Source organism: Puma concolor, chromosome B1, assembly GCF_028749965.1.
Source record: "Puma concolor isolate L17-30 chromosome B1, mPumCon1.1.hap2, whole genome shotgun sequence".
NCBI classification, from domain to species: Eukaryota; Metazoa; Chordata; class Mammalia; order Carnivora; family Felidae; genus Puma; species Puma concolor.
Window position 1 is genome coordinate 140192920 of NC_141670.1, and position 17693 is coordinate 140210612.

Sequence of the window (17693 nt, forward strand, 5' to 3'; positions counted from 1 at the left end):
GTGGGTGGCATTGGACTCAGCTGTCACAGCTGGGCTGACATCAGCAGCAGGGGATTGACATCAGTGCAAAGACAGCATCAGCGAGCCAGGAGTGTGTGGTAGGGACAAGCAGGGTTTGAATACCCAGAGAAGAAAACCTTCTGTTGGGGGGCGGGTGGGGGGTGGCGGGGAGACTACCAAATAGCAGCAGTAAACTGAAGGTTTTTTTTGTTGTTTTTTTTTGTTGTTTTTTTTTTTTTGCCATCCAAGGTCTAACTAGGCACAGCTGACTTGGTGCTCGTCTAAGGAGGTGCTGTGATGTGTCCTAGATCACATAGAATATTAGAGGTGAGGGTGAGCGGTAAGACTCCCAGGCCGGTGCTCTCTCCATACACCATACAGAAAGGGAGACAAGAGCAGATTTTTACAAAAAGTTGTGAAATCGAGTTAGGAACAACCTGACCCTTGAACAGCCTGCTTCTCAAAGCACAAAAGGTCTTTTGGGTGTTTAGTGACTGCAGTGATTTGACATAGCAGCTTTTCATTACTTCCTGGAGGTGATTCTTACAGATTAAGCCAGAAAAAGATTGCCGTAGTGCAGTCATCATGCATGTGCTGATCTTTATTGATGTCAAGAAGCAAGAAAGAGATTTAAGTGGGAACCGTTCCTGTGCAGGCAATATTCTGCCTTACAAACAGGAAACCGTAGTGCATAATTAAAACTATAATAATCTTTAAAAGATAATAAGCAGCTTGAATTCCCTAAACACTTCACTTTTTCAAAATGCTTTGATGAATTCTATCTCATTTGATCTTCATAGCTACTTCTGCATAACTTGGGAGGCAGTAGTAATCACCCATTTTGTAGATGAATCTGAAACCAGAGAGGTTTGGTGATGTGCCCAAGATCACACAGCAGGTACTGTCCGAACTGAGACGAGCATTTTGCTTCTTTATCTGGTGTTTTTGTGTAGTAAAGTTCACAATCCCTTATCTGAAATTCTGAAACCCAAACAAAAACAACATAAGTCTATTTTTTTCTTTCCTAACTCATTTGATGGCAAAATTTTTACCTATCTTGATCTAGGTTTGGCAATAAAACCTGTTTCGAGATGATGTGAAGCTCTTTTTGTCCTCTTTAGGGAGAATATTTGTATATTTTTTACCAAAATTTTAATGTGTTCAGTTGCAGGATGCTGCCCCAAATCAGTGTGTTGTATTTATTGTATTAGTCATATTGTCTTTCTACAGTCTCTCCCCAAAAAATTCTGATTTCAAAAGCATAATACCAGAGTTTTAGATGATAATTGTAACTCTGAAGTAGACTGTCTTTGTCATCTAACAGAGCGAGGCAATAAGGTATTTCCATTAACCAGATATTCTGGTTAACAGTCACTATAGATGGCGTACATGTATTGCTAATGTTGAACAAATGAGACTATAATGAAATAGACTTAATATCAACTCAGCAGTTGTTGTGAGGGTTAAATAAGATAATTCAGGTAAATCATTTATCACAGCGTCTGGTTCATAGGACACATTTCATAACGAGAGTGTTAGCTATTACCTTTCTCAATAAACTTTGTATCCCCATGTTACAGATGACAGGCAGAGGTTAAGTAACCCGCCAAGGTCACATGGCCAGTAAGTGGCACCGTCGGGGACGAGACACCCAGGCTGACTGTTCCACCCAAAGCATATGCACGACCAGTGGGGTGGAAATAATTCTAGGATCTTCCAGGGGGCTCTAGAAGTCCTTCCAGATCATCATTATGAAAATTAATTACTGAATCATTGGGCTGCAGCATGTGGAAGTGTTGTTTAATAGCCTGCTGGTTAAGAGGTTTTGCTGGCTACGGATAGAGAGAAGGAGTAGGAGAGGGAGAGGGAGGGAGAGGGAGACTGAGAGAGAGGGAGAGAGAATAAACTAGAGAATGTCTTATAAATTAAAAAGTTGGAATGACTTTATGGAACAATTGGCAAACCTCTATGTCAGAGAATTATTACAAGATATTAACTCCTTTGGATAGACTAGATGAGGTCTTCCTGGGAATTCTGGCAAAGAAAAGATACTCCTAGGACTTTCCCCAAAGTTCTATGGACTAGGCCAATGAAACCTATGGTTTTTGGGTAGAATAATAACTGTGTGTGTGTGTGTGTGTGTGTGTGTGTGTGTGTGTGTGATGAGAATTCCCTCCCCTTCTACCCTCCTGACAGCTCCCCTGATGACAGCTTTTTTGCCTTCTCAATTTCCTGCTTTGAACCTAGGAAATTTTCATTTGCTTTGGTGGGGAAGGTGGTGGGCTGAGAGGGGGGAGAGTGGGAGAGTGGGATACAGATCCTTGAGAGAGGAGAGGAGAGGAGGGAAGTGCTTGCTTCAAAAATGGATTCCAGTCCAGCCTCCGTCCTTCACGACTCCTGTCCCAGATGGTGAGAGCAGAGCTCCCATGCCTGTGCCTGTGGTCTGTCCGGGCAGCCTGGCAAGACAGTGAGCCCCTCGGTGGCTAAGCCCGAGATTAAGAGGACCTCAGTGCCATTGTGCTGGCAGCTGCTCAGGCTCACCCGTGTGCCGTGCGGCCTCAGCGCATGTCTGGTCTTCTTCGCTGTTTGGAGCAAGGCACTTGAAAGGCGCCCCCTCCCCCAGACTCCTTGACATTTGTCCAGAGATTAATTGGGCTAATCCCCTTCTTGGAAGAATAGGTTGGAGAGTATGTATTCAGGGAGGGTGAGGAGGCAGGCCAGGATTGAAGAGGCTAGCATTAATGAAGGCACTGGGGCTTGCTGGAGCCTTTGAAGGAAGAAAAGAGCAAATTTCTCTGCTGTTCCTGGACAAGGCTGACAGGTGGGCAGGGAGACTGCGGTTCTTCTGTTCCGCCCGGCTTTGCCAGAAGGTCTGTGCGCACCAGCAGTAACAACTTTTGACAGCACCAGCTGTCACTCAGGGAGGGAGCGCTCCCGGCACACCTTGGCCTGCCATTCTCATTTCTTGTACTGAGGGCAGAGGGTGAGAGCCCCAAGATAGGCCATCCTGAGTGTGGAAGACACGCATTGCCCGGACGCTTGTCTGGGATGCTTACAAAAGTGTATATTTACAGATTGTTTTGAATCAAGCATTCAAAATGAACATCATTTATTAGTTGAGATTTATGGTCGAGGGGAGGCAGGGGGCCACGTACAGTGTTTTCTTGTGCTGTATGCAGCTGTCCATACTCGACAGGGGACGCAAGTCTCTTCACCTTATTGTCTAGTAATAATAGCTAGCGTTCCCTGGGAGCTGCGTGTGTGCCAAGGCACCGGTCTAAACATTTTACAGGTATTAATTAATTTCCTCTTCGTAACAGCCCAAATGAAGTAGATGCTAATATTGTCTCCATTTTACAGAGTTAGTACCATGCCCAGGATCATTTGTAAATCGTGGCACCAAGGCTCAAATTCCTATAGTCTGCACTGGCTGCATTGCTAACAGAGAAAAGGGACTAAGCATTTTGCCTGGGCTAGTCTCGGTTTGGAACGTGACTTCAGTGAGATTGAACAGTTAATTGAGGATAATGCATCCCGGGAGAACTGAGGATAAAAAGCCATGGAAATGCTCTGAGGTCCCTGGGAACCCTCTGAAAGATATGTGCCTAATTGTACTATCGGTAGAAAATTTCCTTCAGCTAACAGGATTGCACGCATGTGCTGTGTTTCATTGTCAATTGCTGTAGGCACCAGCTTTAACAAATACGAAAGGACTGGTGGTTAATCAAATGAACTTAAGAGAGTTCTTTAAATGGGATTTATATTGATGTCCATCATAAAAACTATTAATAATGAGGAACTTAAAAAACGTCATTGCGAAGTGAAAGGGAATCTGCAAAGGTATGAATATCTGTTCATCCTTTATCAGAGGTGAGGTAACCAGGTCAGAGAAATGACAGATGCTAATAATGGCAGAACAACAATGGGGAGGCGTATCTTTGTGGTTTTGAGCACTGTGAGAGATCTTTGAGTTCGGAGCATCTAACGTAAATCTGTTTGTTTCTTCTGTGTAACCACTGTCCACTCAGCGGGTCGCACGCACACAGCCTCTTTGGCCAGCGATATTCTTTCCTATTTTGAGAATCGGTTTCCTGGCACCAGAGACCAGTGCAGATTCTCAAGTGGGGTTCAGGAAGAGAAGGGAAAGTAGATGCAGAGTCAAATCACCCCCCTCTTTGAAACTTTAAAACCACCTAAGAAGGAGTACTGTCTTCATTTTATGATGAGGAAACTAAAGATCAAAGAAGTTGCTAACCCAAGACCACACAGTGGGTAAGTGCCAGACTGGACCTATGCACAGGCTGTGACGTCCAGGGTGGTGCTTTCCGCACAGCCTCCACTCCTGCTTGTCACCATGTGTCCAGCACTAGGTGGTGAAGATGGTGAAGGAAGGAAGGAAGGGGAGAACCTCATCTTGCCAGACTGGCACCATACCCCATCCCTCCTCGGCTTTGTTGCCAGACTGTTTTGCCACATCCCAGTCAGTCTCCTTGCTATAGGCGGGGAAGGTGTGGGGGGAAAGGAGGTAGACATCCTTGCTTCCTAATTTCCCTCTTATATCCTTCTCCCAGTTCAACCACAACACCCTCTCTCACCTCCTAACTGCTCTCATCCCATGTGGATCTTCACTGCTTGTTTGAAGCTGAGAGCTCACTGCTGGTGGGTACTTAAGATGGAAAATGACAGGGGCGCCTGGGTGGCTCAGTCAGTTAAGCAGCCGACTTCGGCTCAGGTCATGATCTCGCAGTCCGTGAGTTCAAGCCCCGCATTGGGCTCTGTGCTGACAGCTCAGAGCCTGGAGCCTGTTTCAGATTCTGTGTCTCCCTCTCTCTCTGACCCTCCCCCATTCATGCTCTCTCTCTGTCTCAAAAATAAATAAACGTTAAAATAAAAGATGGAAAATGACAAATGACTTTGGTAATCTTTGGTAAACTCCTGGGCTTGAGAGATTTGAGCTCACAAATTGAGATCTAGGTAGATCTTTCTGTGTAGTTGGGAAGGTCTTTTTTTTTTTACCCCCCCCCCCAACGTTCGTCACTGGAGCAGAGTTATAGGCTCATTACACCCAGAAAAAAGCTTGATGCTAGAGTTTGTCAGAAGAGAACCTGTCCCAAACAAAAGATTTCCAAATAAACTATTAAAACAGGCTCTTTTTACAAGTTGGGATCACTAGCAAAATCTCTTGCTTCTCCATATGTAGAGTCTTCTGATAAAATGCTCAGTGGTATTCAAGTTGTACTACTTTTTGCATAAATATCAGTCTTATTTATACAAGGTAATATCATATATATCTATCTGACTTTATTTTAAATTTTAAATGTGTTTATTTATTTTTAGAGCACATGCGAGCAGGGAGGGGCAGAGAGAGAAAGAAAAACAGAATCCCAAGTAGGCTCTAAGCTGTCAGTACAGAACCTGACCTGGGGCTCGAACCCACAAACCATGAGATGACAACCTGAGCCAAAACCAAGAGCCCAATGCTTAACCAACCAAGCCACCCATGCACCCCATACCTGACTTTATTTTAACATGGTTTAATCTGATAGGTGACAGGATCAAACCCAATTTTTCCTTCGTGGTACTGGTGTGGTGTTTTGGGTCCACATAGCCCACTGCACGTACCATTCTACGGTCTTTCACTCACATGCCTTTGCCTCACATCAGATGTGAATGCCTTAGTTGCACAGACCGTGTTTTAACTTCTTTTGCATCTTAGTGGAACATCCTTCCACCCTTACCCTGTCCAATCCATTTTCCACTCAGTAGCCAAAGAGAGCTTTTGTGAAAACATAAATCAGATTGTGTCGTTTTCTTGCTTAAAACCCTTCAAGGTTTTCCCATTGCCTTAAAATACAATGTGCATGCCTGACTGGGGCTCACCACTCCCTGCAAGTTCTGGCTCTTGTCTCCCAGCTCTAAGCTCCTGGCCTTGGCTCAGTGCTCTGCTGCCTCAGGGCCTTGGAACCTGCTCCTCTCTCTGTCTGGAATGTTCTTCCCCTGGCTTTTGTACAGTTGGCTCCTTTTCAAGCCTCAAGTCTTAAATGCTTAAATGTCACCTTAAATGTCAGAAAGAACTTTCCCTGAACACTCCACACGAAGCAAGTTATTTCTGTTATGTTCTACCTCTCCACTCTGTTTAAATTTCCTTATAGTATGTATCACGTTGAGCGATTACTTTATCAACTCAGTTTGGGTTCTCTGTTTCTTTTATTAGAGTGTAGGCATCAAGAGGACAGGGGCCTCTTTTGTTCACAGATGGATCTTCAGCACAAAAAATAGTGGTTGGCATGGATCAGTGCTCCATGTATATGTCCTTAATAAATGCAGGCATGAATGAACAAATGAACAATCACAGAGATTTTCCTACAGTCATTACCCAATAGGAATTACGTGTAGGGATTCTACCAATGGTTTGAGACTTTTGTATTTACCCAAATGGATGGTGTGACCCCTCATGCTTGTGAACACAAGCCAACCACAAGAGAAAGGCTTATTCATATTATATATTTTATTATTATTATTATTATTATTATTATTATTATTATTATTATTATTATAAGAGAGCACTGCCTGAGAACGAGAGCAGAGACAAGGGACCCAGTGCTACTCTGCTTGTCTGCTGCTCCCGCACAGTCTGGATACCTCCTTCTGCTGAACCCTGCATCTTTTCAAGTCTGAGACGGCCACACTGCCTTTGGACACTCTTGAGTACAAATGAGAATGAATTGGGAGATTCTCAGTCCTGAATTTGAAAGATTTTTCTTCATAGCTCTTTAAATAAAGTATCTGCTTTTACAAGAAGCTTTAAAAGACATGGAGGTGGATAATTAGGATCTAACCCCTCGTAAGGTGGCCGCTGCCCTGATGACAACATCACGCCCTCCGGAAGCTGGCCATCTTCAGAAACCGGTTATTTATACTGTCATATCCAAAGCCCTAGGTTTCTTTTTCAGATCTGGTGTTAGCATGCTGAGAAGCAAAGGAGTGAGCCTCACTGACTCTATAGACATTTAGGGTGACTTATTTTTGGCTCTGCCGGAAAATTTCCAAATTTATCTTAAAGGAAAAGTGACCAGACCCCAACAGACTAGAGTGTGCTCAGTACCTCTATTGTTTCCTCGATTTATGCACTAGGGGCCTGGGAGCATACTGTGGAAAATAACTTCTCCAAAACATATTATCAAGATCGTTTGAAATGTATTTTCTGAGACAAAGATGTTATCTTATTTAAAATTTTATATTTGTTGGGACACCTGAATGGCTCAGTCGGTTAGGTGTCTGACTTCGGCTCAGGTCATGATCTCATGGTTCGTGAGTTCGAGCCCCACGTCAGTCTCTGTGCTGACAGCTCAGAGCCTGGAGCCTGCTTCGGATTCTGTATCTCCCTCTCTTTCTCTTGCTCCTCTCCCACTTGTGCTCTGTCTCTCTCTGTCTCTCAAAAATAAAATGTTTTAAAAAAAGTTTAAAGCAACTTTTAAAAAATAAATAAAAATTTATATGTTTATATTTATAAGAATTTCCAGTGTACCATTTTGCTTAAGTTCCTACAGCACTATTAATAATAGCTAATGTGGACTCAAAATAGAAAATGACAAGGATTATTCTAATAACATTCAGGAAAAATTTCATCCCTGCATTATCAGCTCTTTTGAGATTGAAAAATAATTTCCTAAATTGTGGCCTAAGGTGCTAATCTCCTAAATACTGTCTCTTCTCTCAGTTCTTATTTTGTTTATTGCCTTTGAATCATTTATGGATTTAAAGCCACCCCACTGAGTACCAACTCATCTCTGCCAGGTGCACTGGGTCTCAATGGGTTGGAAGGGAAATGTGGGGTCCCAAGCAGGGAAAGAGATGGAAGCCACACTCACAGTTTATTTGCTCACAGATGTTCACATAATAGAGGCTGAAATTTAAGAAGTAGTTTTTTTCTCTTTGTATTTGTGAGGAGACAAAGAAAAACGGTTGTGTGGGGGTTGGGGAGGCAAGGGGCAATGAAACTCTGAGAAGAATTGGGAATATCCATGTTCATCAGCCCTGGCAAGAGAATAAACTCATTGACAAGGGTATTGATTTTTATTCTCAGGAACACAGACGAGGGCATTTGACTCTTGATAAATCATTACCAAGTGACTTTTACATGAGGAAGGAACTAGGGCTTGATCCAAGATGAGGACTCCAAGAACCATCCATTGATTTCTCCCCTCTCCCAGCACCCTGAAGAGCTGTGGAGGAATCATTATGCAGTGTCAGGGTCATGACAACTCCCGATGCTTTGCGATACTGCTTAGACCTTGGCAACAGATTCCCCCTCCGCCTATGTCAGTGACGCCAGTTTTGGTCTGTGTTGACTGCGGTGACAGGTCGCCTCCTGGTACTGAGTTCTCTGTTCTCTCATGCAAGGAAAGGGAGGACATTGTGGATGAAAGAAAGACATTTGCTGTGACTCTCTAGGCGAGGACTTTCTAGGCTAGAAGTGTAGAAGCCACAGTGTTTCCTCCTGTGTGCGCTGCTCCTGTAGTCAGGGTTAGTCACCAAAGGAGTTTGCTTCTGGATTATGACTTTTGTGGTCAGAACAGCTAGATTTCTTTTAGATTTGATTAAGTGTTGGTGTTTAAGATGCTTTTCCAATGTGTTAGGATTCTTCTAAAATTGCACTTGTTGTGATGAGCCCCGAGGGTTGTATGTAAGGGTTGAATCACTAAATCCTACACCTGACACTAATATTACACCATATATTGGCTAACTAGAATTTAAAAACTTGGGAGGAAACTTATTACATATATTTACATATATTTTAAATTAATGCTAGGTTTTGCAGGCCAGTAGACATTATTCCATTCATATTGCCAAAGATCTTATTTAAGAAAACATCCTTGGGGCGCCTGGGTGGCGCAGTCGGTTAAGCGTCCGACTTCAGCCAGGTCACGATCTCGCGGTCCCCGAGTTCGAGCCCCACGTCAGGCTCTGGGCTGATGGCTCAGAGCCTGGAGCCTGTTTCCAATTCTGTGTCTCCCTCTCTCTCTGCCCCTCCCCCGTTCATGCTCTGTCTCTCTCTGTCCCAAAAATAAAATAAACATTGAAAAAAAAAAATTAAAAAAAAAAAATAAATAAAAAAAATAAATAAAAAAAAAAAAAAAAAGAAAACATCCTTGATTAGGCTTACTAAATCAGGACATTCTTTTATTTTCCTATCTCATTTACTAATTATGCAAAATAATTTTTTTATCTCGTTCAGCTAATTTCCACATGACATTTAAATTTGTCAATCAGTTACTCTTGAAACTAATCAGATGATGTCAAATCCCTAAACTTTTAATAAACAGGTTCAAACCCCACAAAATGTCTTCATTTGAGAGACTGAAAATAGATGTAAATCTTTAAAAAGAGCAGATAAGAGAATATTTTAAGTGAGACATAGTGTTTTCAGGCAACAAGATCACGTAATCATGGGAATATTTCCAGACATCTGTTTTCAAAATGTTCTCTTTTTTTAAAAAAAGCAATTTCTAAATTCATTGTAAAAACACTCCTCCATTATGGAGGGGTAGATTTTAAAGGAAAATAGAATTACATTTTTTAAAAAATGAATTAGTGGATTTATTGTTTTGAAAAAATACCTTCTAGATACCTTACAGGGGTAGCAATCTCTTATATTGCAGAGCACATCAGAAGATTTGTATTTATGTAAAAGAGAAATACGAAACTCACCTGTAAGCCTGATAACTTCAGTATTGCCATGAGACAGTGGAGTACCAGAGTTTCATGGATACTGCCATCCCATTGCAAAATAGGCAATTAATGAGTAGTAATTGAGTATGTAAAGGGGGACATGGTGCTCTGAGTGTTTTTTTTTTTAAGTTTATTTATTTATTTTGAGAGAGGGAGAAAGCATGCGAGCAGAGGAGGAGCAGAGAGAGGGAGAGAATCCTGTGCAGGTTCCTTGCTGTCATCACAGAGCCTGATGTGGGGCTCGAACTCACGAACCATGAGATCATGACCAGAGCCAGAATCAAGAGTCAGACACTTAACCAACTGAGCCACCCAAATGCCCCACTCTGAGTATTTTGAATAAAATAACTTATAATTCAGGCCGGGAAACATGTATGCAAGAAGAGAAGAGGAGAATCCTTCTTCCCTCACAGCAAACCAAGATATCCTAAAGCCATTTCTCTCTCCTAATCTTTAGGTCCTTTCAAACTCTGGGGCATTCTAAAGGAATGCCTGAATCTTCTCTCTGCTGCTGGTGATCAGTCTTAAAGGGGCAGATGGCACCTTGTTTACAGTAGCCTTGGGGTGAGGATATCAATTACCTATTAAAGGGAAGGAACTCACGGCCCAGAGGAGATATTCATTGCACCAAAGGTCACATGAGTCAATGACAGTTTAGGACCTAGAACATTAACTGGAGCTTTATTCACTCAAACACCCAATTTTCCAGGACAGAAAGCAAGCTGGTTTCCCCTAAAAGATGGATCCTTTTTCTGTGGCATCTGACACTCCATTTTTCTTAATTACCTAGTTGTGGTGCTCAAGAAGATGTGAATGTGTCTGTGTGGGACTAAAAGAGAAAATCAAACTGTTCAGATATGAAGCATTGTGTGAACTGAAAGGGACATGTTATGATCGACAAACTGTCAGAAGAAATAATGATGAAAAATTTCATTCAACGATAACTAATTTCCTTATTGAAAGGAATCAGTCTTCCAATACTGTTCCACACCGTGTACGTACTAAACGGGGCCTTAACCTGTGCCTTCCCTAGCAGCACAAACAGCACCCCCTTGAACCGTACAATGCAGAAGTCCTGGCCCCCTGTGAGGGCAGTGCCAGGTACATAGTAGGTGCTCAGTAAGTATTTGCTGGATGGGTAAATGCATTCAGTGGTCTCTTCAACTTCCAGAATCATTTCCCTGTGAGACTCCAACACACCCTCTAGTCTTCCTGGTTGAGGGGTTGAGATACTGGTGCATGGTGTCACCTATTGTGTTAGTAGGCAGGAACCATTATTCTCTTCCTTTTACAGGTGCGCGTGTGAGTGGCTAGTGTATTGAGAGTTTAGAAACAAGACTGCCTCTGGTTTTACCTTGATCCTGTAGTCCTAACTTGCTCTTTGGTCAAATAATAGTGAATTAGCCTGGACCTACAGAACAGTGGTCATCCAACTAGCCATTAAATGAGCATTTTTTAAAAACTTGTTATGGCCAGGCTATACTGGGAAGTACAAAGATAGATGATATAAACTCTGCTCTCAAATCATTATTTAGTACATGGCAACTTCTAGAAGGTTGGGGGTTGTGGGAAGGGGGCAAGTCCATCAGGTCAGAGGCTTCCCAAGGTATTTGCACTTAGAAGAAGACTGTGCTGTTGACCTATTTTGTGGGCCCCTTAGAATATGGTTTAAAATGGAGATGTCAGAATTGAATTTTAATGATATTCAGAAAAGAGGAGAAAGATGAGGCTTCTATGGCTCACTCTTACCCCCTGCCCCATCTGTTCCCCAACCATAGGCCTGGGCAGCGCTCAGTTTCCCTCCCCAGGGAAGATCAGGGCGGCGGCAATGTGAGAAGGACAAGGAGGGGGCAGTGGAGGTCTGAAGAAAACAAGATGGTTCGGAGTAGTGTGAGAGGGAAAGTCTGTATATGAAAGATGTGCTATGTATAGAGATGTCATTGGGGTGCCTGGGTGGCTCAGTCGGTTAAGTGTCTGACTTTGGCTCAGGTCACGATCTCCCGGTTCGTGGGTGTGAGCCCTGCATCCGGCTCTCTACTGTCAGCACAGAGCCTGCCTCGGATATTCTCTTTGCCCCTCCCCACTTGTGCTTTCTCTGTCTTAAAAATAAACAAACATTTAAAAACAGATGTCATTAATAGTAGCTAACATTCACTTAGTGCTCCCCATTTGTCAGAGACAATTCTCAGCACTCTGCATTCATTGAATATTTGTAACCACATGTGGTTGATATTATTAATATTATAGTGTTTTTCAGATAAAGAGATGGAGGCATGGAGTCATTAAGTTTCTTGCTCAAGGACACACCTAGTATGTGGTAGAGGTGGGTTTTGAATACCTCACCACCCCTCTATGCTGCACAATAGCATAGAGTGCAGGAGTCCTCTCTTCTCTGCGTTTCCGTCAACATCAGTCTGAAAGCAGATGATCCTCCTTCTGACATCGGAAGGTCAATAGTAGCCTAACACTAAATCACGATTCCTACATCATTCACCCCACTCCATCTCATCACATAGGCATTTTATTGTCTCACATCATAAGAAGAAAGGGGAGTTCAGTACGGCAAGATTTTTCAAGAGAGAGAGGGAGGCCACATTCACATAACAGTATATTTTTATTAGTACATTAATAGTATATATTTATTACAGTATATTGTTATAATTGTTCTATTTTGTTATAGCTACTGTTGTTAACATTTTGCTGTGCCCGATCTGTAAATGAAACTTCATCGTAGGTATGTATATATAGGAGGAAACATAGTGTATACAGTGTTCCATACCATTTATAGTTTCAGGCATCCACTGGGGGCCTTGGAACACGTTCCTCCTTGGATAAGGGGGTACCACATATGATACTTGGATGTGAAAAGTACATTGAATGTAGGGCCCAAGGTGAGCACCCAAGTATTTAGTGTAGAACCACCCCCACTCCCCCATGATATTATCATTACGATGGGGAACACCAGAGGAAGAGCAGATTCGGGAGGCCAGCAAAGAGTATGGTTTGGGACAATTTGAAACGAAGGCATCTTTGGGACCTGCAGTTGGAGATGTTCAGTTAGCTGATAGTATACGGTTCTGGAATTCAGGAGAGAAATCTGAGCCTAAAAGAATTTGAGATAGATCTAAACAAAAACAAAGTAACAGAGAAATACACATAGCAGGAAGCCATTTTTTTTTTATAGTACTTGAAACTTTGACCCTAGATTTTGAGCAGCTGATATTCAGAGTTGCTAGTTACCACGATCCCTAGCATTTATACAAAATAATAGGCTTTCACACATGAAGTTTATTTCTCTGGCTCTTCTCTTAGAGGGCCACACTGAGTGGTAATTTTTTTCTTCTATAGCCTTGATGGATTTGCAACCATACATCTGTAGTCTTCCACTCATCATTTGTGGCACCGTTTGCCAGCATTATTGGTATAGTTTGTGTCCGTGGAACTGATTGACATATGCGGACATCTGATGCACCGTATTGGTCCCATGAACACTACATACCCACCAAAGAAGCTGACTGATAGCAATACTGAGAAAGAGGGGAGATCCTGTTGATGTTTTTATGAGTCCATAAAAATAATGTTTCTGGGCTTATATGTTCAATAAATCTACTTGCAAAACCGATGGAACATTCTATATTGTGGGGAAGATAAATTAGCCGGATGCCTGTGCAGTTCTTTGTTTCCTGTTCAATAAAAGAGGGCTGCCCACATAGAGCTATTGCCCACAGGAAACTGGGTTTCAATCTTTTAATAAAAGATGTCCTTGAAGGGTAACACGTGCACCCTCTCCAACCCCAAATTAGAATATGCCCCTATTTTCGGACCTTGGATGAATGCCTATCAGAGAATCAGTTTCATGGAGATTCTGGGTGATGGGTGGTTTAAAACCAAAGGTCTTCAGCATTAGATTAGTGGTGGCTTCCTGTGGCCAGAAGTCATTCCCACAAAGCACCTTCTGTCTGTCTTTCTGTGGGGTGGAGTGGTGGACAGTGCCACTCCACACGAGGACCTGGCACTCGCTGGGACTTTTCGAGGCAGAAAATGGACAGAAAATTACAAAGAGAAAGAAAAATGGCAGCCAATACATTAAGCAGTGCACAGTCATTCTGAAGAAAAGCTGGGCCTGCAGATTTCTGAATAAGCAGGATGATAGGTGCCCCAGGACATGCCTCTAATTTTCTCTCTCTAATAGGAACTGCCTGAAGGGCCATTCCTTCTATTCTGTGTGCAGCCAGGATAGCTGTTGCTAAGCGAGTCACCGCTGAGAGAAACTGATGTTTTCTTGAAAGAGGCTTTAGCATTATTCTTCCATCTCTCTCTAAACTACCAGTGTTTAAAATTTTTAAATTGTCTTCCCCTACTGATAGAAAAACCTCAGTAAATGTTTGTATTCTTAAATTGTGTGTGTGTGTGTGTGTGTGTGTGTGTGTGTGTACTCATGCCCGCCACTGACTCTTACATAATGAGCATTCGAAAACTCTGCCCCTTGCCTATTCAAGTGAAGCTCCTTGGAATGGACATGGGTGAGCATGCCATTAGTATTTCAGTTATAAATGTTAGTAGTTGTTAGTGAAAAAGAAAAAAAATTGTTGTAATGCCATATGTGCATATATATCTTGATACCTTAAACTGAGAAGTCTTGGAATGAAGAGAGAAAAGACTGGAAGAGACTTCTCTAGCATCCAGCAGAGAAGCGATTATGGAAGTCAGCACATTCCTCTGTTCAGTGGTTATGCACTGAACACCTACTTTGTGCCTTCAAAGAAAGCAGTTCTCTGCCTGAATGAGCCTCTGTTCTCCTGAGGAAGCCCAGCTGCCCTGTTCCATGACTCAAGCGGGTGCCATTTACCAGGCAGCGTGGAAGCCCTTGGAGGGGTGGTGTTGGTGAGGAAAGGAAACTTAACCCCTGCTGGGGCAGGTAGAGATCAACAGTATGAGGAAGAATAATGCAGTGGGAGGGAAGAGATGGTAAAACGGGCTGCTCCTTCTGGTGGGACTGAGACAGCTCGGCAGCTGGGACACAGCTAGTCCTGTGGATATCCAAGGAGGAACATTCTGGGTGTTGATTTGGGGTCCCATCCTTGCACATGAACACAGCCCAGCAGGCCTGAGAATGACCTCCTGAGTGGCTTGCAGGCTCCCGGGGAACAGGAGGCCCATCCTCGGCAGCTGTGAGCTGCCACATAAATAAGGCACCAGAGCTTTGTTACACTCAGTCTGCTCCCTGTCAGGCCTGACAAGGCAGCCCCCTTTGTGCTCCCTGATAATGGATTTCCTTTCTGAGGCGCCATCAGGTTCTGAAACACGAACCGTGAACTGGTAAGCCCAGCTCCTGTCTCCCCGCTTCTCCCTCTACAAGGCCGGGTCCTCAGAAGCTTTTAAGGACTTTTATGAACGTGGATTGTCATTGTCTTGTATAAAATGAATGTCCAAGCTTTGCACGCAGTTTAATCACCAGCTGGCTAGACCGCAGCCTGTGGTTACGAAGTCTTTCAGAAAAATCGGCCCTTCGGCCACTGCTTGTGAGGAGGGAGAAGTATAAACTTCTGTTGTGAGGAGAGTTGGGAGTCTTTGGGGTCTTGCCCCCTTATGTTCCTAGTGAGCTTTTTTTTTTTTTTTTAACTTATAGAAATAACACATTTCTTAGTAAGTCCAACAGTACAATGGTAGAAAAAATAGCAATCTCCAACCCTTCTCTAATAATTTGTATAGTAGAATAGAGAAGAGGTCAAGCTTAGCGACACTGCCTGATGTAGACCCTGCCTGCCCCTTGCTAGTGACCTTGCACAAATCAATCTGTTTTGGCCTCATTTTCCTTATCTGTAAAATGGGAGTCATAACAATCTTTTACTTACTTTACGAGGTTGTAGTGAGTATTAAATGAGTAGCACGTTATACATTTACAAATAATATCTGGGAAAAAGTAAGCACAATATTCATATTGACTCTTATTAGCATAGCTGTTAGGAAATGTCATTTGTTTCTTTGTTTTCTCATAAATCATCACATAGAATTTGGCAACTCATTTTTTTTTTTTTTCTTAATTAACCTTAGTTCTATTGCAAGCATCTTTCTAGATCCAAACCTAAACATACATAGATGTTATGGTCAATTTTTAACAGCTGCATACTACTATTTAATGTGTACTGCCATTTATTTGTTTGAACATGTATAACACTTCAAGTAGGTTGTTTCTAAGTTCTACTCTTACAAACAATGTAGCAATAAGGACTACTGCACATATACCCTTTGTTCTGTTGCTTTAGTTTCTGAAAGATTCTTCAAAGTGGGATTGCTAGATGAAAAGTTCAGAGACTCCGTCTTCTATTCTTTTATGATTTGTAATTCTATCTTGAAATTTTTTTATTTGGTTAAAGTTGACATAATGTCACATTAGTTTCAGGTGTACAACGTAGTGATTCAACTTCTCTATACGTTATCCTCGGCGCACCACAAGTGTAGCTACCATCTGTCACCCTAAGTTATGAGATTTTAAAATGGTAATAGATGTCCCGAAATATCATAGCAATTTGCACTCCTACCAGAAATTTATGAGTGCTCGTTTCCCCGTGTGCTTACCAGCAATGCATATTATCAATCTTTAATTTTTTCCAGTCCAGCAGGCAAAAAATAGAATCTCATTGTCCTCACTGACTACCAGTGAGATTGGGTATATGGAAGGGTTCTAAGCTGAGGCATTTAGTAGTAGGATTTCTGATTTGAAAGATCTCTGGGGCTCCATATGGAGAGTCAACTAGGATGGGAGTAGGGAAGCCTTGTCTGGAATTACGGAGGATGGTCAGGAGGTTGTTTCTGTTCTCATACTTTTATCTATTATTTTGACACTAATCTCTACTCCCAGATGTCAGCCTCTAACCCCGACCTTTATCCTGGCTGCCAGCATAACTGTCCTTTTGCTGTAACAGGCATTACTGTCTGGATGCCATTGCAGAGAAAGCTCAACCTCAAAATGTCCAGAACAAGTCTCTGTCTTCTGTTTTCCCTCTCCCCAAATCTATCCCTTCTCTTATTTTTCTTGATTTAGTTAATGGCCTCACTGTCCCCCTAACTGAATCTAGGATTAGGTTTAGTTAGGTCTTGCCTAAACTACAGCACTTTGGAGGCACTCTTCAATCCTTGTTCTCTACCTCCCACAGCCCATCTGTCACCAAGTCCTGTGATTTTACCTCTGTCTGGTCGCTTAAGTCCTCCTTGTGTGTCATTCTCTTTGTAGCTGCCATTTGATCACACCTCCATCATCTCCTTCTTGCTTATTATATACCTTCCCAAGTTCTCAGCCTGATCAGACGCCTTAGTTCTATTCTCTCTGCTTGGAATTTTCTTCCATCATATATCCCCAAACAGTGAAGTGAAACTCTCCTACACTCAGCTTGAGACTTCCTTTTCCTGCCAAGTCCTCTGTTGCTCACACTCGACTTCAGGAAGGACCAATAACTCCTTCTCTTGTGTTCCTGTTGTACTCTCTACATCACCCTGTACTTGAATCCATAGCACTGTCTCCTTCAGAGATCTCTGACCTCCTTGAGAACATGGGCCATGACTTTCTCATCTTTTTATCCAGCACACTACTTGGCAAAAGGTACTAGTTAACAAGAAAGGCACACTGGTTTTAACTTTTGTGGCTAAGAATTAAATTACTAGTAAGTAAAATGTCTTATCTTTAATTTTTTTTTTTAATTTTATTCATTTTATTTTTTTTAAAAAGGTGCTTAGAATGTAGTAGTTTGTTATTTATTCAAACGCTGTTTTACTTTTTTAAATTTTATTTATTTATTTTGAGAGAGAGAGCAAGGCAGAGAGAGAGGGAAAGAGAGAATCCCAAGCAGGCCCCGTACTGTCAGCACAGAGCCAGGAGATCACGCCTGGAGCCACAATCAAGAGTCAGATGTTTAACTGACTGAGCCACCCCAGTGCCCACCTTCTAAGAAATTTGGAAAGAA

General features: G+C 42.4%; 1 protein-coding gene across 5 annotated transcripts in view; it reads left to right on the forward strand.

Annotated features, from left to right (window-relative positions):
- RASGEF1B (RasGEF domain family member 1B) overlaps positions 1–17693 on the forward strand; it is a 612828-nt gene that overhangs the window by 337487 nt on the left and 257648 nt on the right. The window lies entirely within an intron of this gene.